Source organism: Fukomys damarensis, unplaced genomic scaffold (assembly GCF_012274545.1).
Source record: "Fukomys damarensis isolate Sample0158 unplaced genomic scaffold, DMR_v1.0_HiC HiC_scaffold_73920, whole genome shotgun sequence".
Classification (NCBI taxonomy): Eukaryota; Metazoa; Chordata; class Mammalia; order Rodentia; family Bathyergidae; genus Fukomys; species Fukomys damarensis.
The window spans coordinates 10,088-14,253 of NW_022974832.1; positions in this window are offsets into that span (position 1 = coordinate 10,088).

Genomic DNA, 4,166 nt, shown 5'->3' on the forward strand with positions numbered 1-4,166 from the left:
AATGAATCTTGTTTTGAGGAGCACCTAATTTTTTAGTTGTTACTTTTATGCATTGTAGATATTAGTCCTCTGTCTGAAGAGCAGCTGGCAAAAAAATTTTCCCCATTCTGTAGATTGTCTCTTCTCCATGCTGATTGTTTCTTATGCTGTGTAGAAATTTAAATTTGATATAATCCCATATGTTGATTCTTGGAATTATTTCTTGTGCAATTGGGATTTTGTTGTTAAGGAAGTTCTTGCCTGTGCCAGTGACTATAGCAAACCCCTGATCCAGTCACTTCCCGCAAGACCCACCTCTGAACACAGGAGGCTTTTGGAGGACGGTCTAGATCTAAACCCTAACACTTAGTTTTGGTATTGGGTAATGCTAGCTTCAAGGAGTGAATTTGACAGTGTTCTTTTTCTTTCAATTTCATGGGCAAATTTGAGAAGTATGGGCATTAGTTTTTCTCTGAAGTTCTGGAAAATTTCAGTAATGAAGACATCAGGTCCTGAGCTTTTCCTAGGTACTATATAGTTTTATTACTGCCTCAATTTCATTGCCTATCATCAGAATACTCAGGGCTTTTATATCTTCTTAGTCCAACTTTGCTAAGTCATATTTCTAGAAATTTATCCATTTCTCCTAGATTTTTCAGTTCATTGTAATGTAAGTTTCCAAAATAGTTTCTTATAATCCTCTGGATTTCAGCAATATCTGTTGTGATTTTGTCTTTTCACTTCTTTTTGTTGTTTTTTTTTGTTTTTGAGACAGGGTATCACTATGTAGTTGAGACTGCCCTGAACTCACTATGTAGCCCAGGCTGGTCTCAAATTCACAGCGATCCTCCTGCCTCAGCCCCCGGAGTGCTGTAAATACAGGTATGTGCCACCATGCTCAGTTGTCTTTCACTTGTAATTTCATTGAGATGGATATTTTCTTCCATTGCTAAATCTGGTTAAAGGATTTTTAAAATCTTATTTATACTTTGAAAGAACCTGTTTTGTGATTCATTCATCCTTTATTGATATGTGCTCTGATCTTTATAGTTACTTTCTTTTAATAGGTTTGGAGTTTGGATTGCTTTTGTTTTTCTAGGCCCTTGAGATTCATCAACATTAGATTATTCAGTAATCGTCCAGTTTTCTAATGTAGGCACTCAGAGCAAAACTTCCCTCTTAAACCTCCTTTATTGTGTTCCACAGGTTTCAGTATATTGCACTGCAATTGTCACTTGAGTCTAGGAATTTTTTGGTTTCTTCCCTGATTTTTTTGGTAAACCATTGATTACTCAGGAAAGTATCATGTAATTTTCATGTGTTTGTGTAATTTGTGGTTTCTTTTCCTGTGGATTTAGTTTTATTCCACTGTGATATGATAGGATGCAAGAGGTTATTTGCAATCTTTTATATTTATTTAAATGTGTGTGAAAAAATGGAAACAAAGTCTTTGTAAATAGGGAAGGGTAAAGAGGGTGAAGGGAGGGCAGGGGTATGGGAAAAAACAAGGACCAAGATATATCATGTACATGTATCATGTAAAGGCACAAGATCCCAATGATAAATGTAATTGTATTGTTTGCTTTAAATGTACCTGTAAACTTAATGAAAAAATAAATAAGTAAATATACTTTATAACCTAAGATGTTCTATTTTAGAGAAAGTACCATGGGCTGCTCAGAAGAATAGGTACTACTCTGCTTTCAGATAAAGCACTCAATAGCTCTCTGTTAGGTACTTTTCTTCAATAGCATGGTTTGACTTTAGCATGATATTTCTTTGTTGAATCCTGTTTGGCTGACCTATTTGTGAGAGCTATTAAATTCCCACACTGCAACTGTATTGATGTCTGTCAGTCCTTTTAAGTGAGGAAGTTTTTGTTTTATGCAATGAAGTATGCTGATATTTAGTGCATATATAACCATAGTATTTGGTTTATGAAGTTGGGGATATGGTATTTGGTGCATATATATTTATAATTGTTATTTCTTCCTATTGAATTCTACCCACTACCAATATGTAGTGACCTTTTGTCTCTTTTCATCAGTTTTGACTTGAAGTCCACTTTATCTGATAGTAGGATAGTTATTCTTGCTTGCTTTTGGGCACTGGTTTGCATAGAGTATTTTACATCTTTCACAATAAGTCTGTGTTTCTTTATGGTGATGTATGTTTCTTGTAGGCAACGTATAGTTAGGTTTTGTCTTTTGAACAAGTCTGCCAGTCTGTGTCTTTTCACTGGGGGAATTAAGATCATTCACACAAACATTATTATTGACAGGTTTTTACTGGCTCTATCCTTATATTTTCAAGGCTGATTTTTCTTTTTCCTTTTGTTGAACTACTCTTTTAAAAGAATTCTTTTCCTTTGGTATCCTTGGTGATGTTCACTCACTGTTTCTGTTTAGAATTCCCTTGAGTGTTTTCTGCAGTGCTAGTTTAGTGGCCATGAATTTTTTTTTCTTTTGTTTTATTAATGCATCCTCCTAGTCTAGTACATAATGATACTATTCCTTTTGGGAATTTGGTACATGTACGTAATACTTCTTAATTTTTTTCACTTCCACCCCCCCATCTCTTGGTCCTCTTCTCTTTTGCAAAAGATCTCTCTGTTTCCTATCATCTGTCTTTCATATTCTTTATTTACATTTGGGTTTCTCATGTAAGAGAAACTATGTGATATTTAAACTTGTGTATCTGATTTGTTTTACTTACCATTGTGACCTCAAGATGCATCTGGGATTTTAAACAAATAACCCAAGGTTATTCTTCTTTGTGGCAGAGTAGTAGTCTGCTGTTTATAAACATCACATCATTCTATATTCATTTATCTGATGATGGACATATACCCTACTTCCAAGATTTTGGCATTATGAATTATGCTGCTCTAAATATAGGTATACATTAACTGTTGTAGAAAGATACCCAGATGAGGTATAGTTGAGTCAAATGGCATTTTTATTTTTAGTGTTCTTGAGAACCCTCCAAGCTGGGCATGATGGCACACACCTGTAATACTAGCACAAGTGAGGCTGAAGCAGGAGGATAGCGATGAGTTCAAGATCAGCCTACATTACATAGTGACTTCATGGCCAGCCTGAACTACATGGCAAGATCCTGTCTCAAAACAGAGATCTCAATAATGATTTTCATAGTGCTTGTAACTAGTTTACATTCACACCAACTTCATAGAAGGGTTCCGTTTTCTCCACAACTTTGCCAGAATTTGTTTCATGAGTTCTTAATAATAGCCATTCTCTGGCTGGGAATTTGGCTCAGTGGTTCTGCTGCCTGCCTTGCAAGCACAAAGGCCTGTGTTCAATCCCCAGTACCAAAACATATATATATTAGCCATTCTTATTAGAGTAAGGTGAAATCTTGTGTTTTTTATTTGCATTTTTCTAATAGCCAAAATGGCCAAATGTTTTTCCCTTATTTATTGATCATTTGTACTTCTTCTGAAGAGTGTCTGTTCATTTCAGTTGCTGATTTTTTTACTGAATCTTTTATTTTAGGGGATGTATTTTTTATTTTTTAATATATTCTAGTTATTAAATCTGCTCAAAGAGTAGCTAGCAAAAAAATTTTTCCCTTTCTGTAGGTTGTCTACTCACTCTGTTGATTGTTTCCTTTTTTTTTTTTTTTTTTTTTTTTTTTTTAGGTATCAAACTCAGGTCCTTGTACTTGTGAGACTAAATCCCTGGCCCTAGAAGCTTTTGAATTTAATACTATTCCATTTATTTTTTGTTTTGTTTTATGCTGTGGTTTTCAGGTTGATTATAGTAGGAATATTTTGTTGCTACAATGGAGACCTTCGTAGGTAGTGTCTGCTTTTGAGTGCACTCTGGAACTGGCTAACTATAGATGCAGCTCAGTTCTGTCTTACATTCATTCCCCACTCCATCCCCCAAAGTGAAGTACAGAAACTCAAAGGGAGGTTCAAAGATTCAGAAACATCCCAACCGGTGACAGCATGGCACTCTCCTTGAATTCCTAAGGAAGCCTGCACACCCGGCTGGCACTGTCAGGGGTCCTGACCCGTAGGGAGAGTAGGTTCCATTGGCTGGTTTACTTAGCAACAGAGATTCTAATTCACAAATTACGGCGAAGCCTGTGGGCGCAACTGAAAAGAAATAGGGAGGGAGGTTTAGTCCAAAATTAATTCATTATTGGAAGTGGAAAGGGAA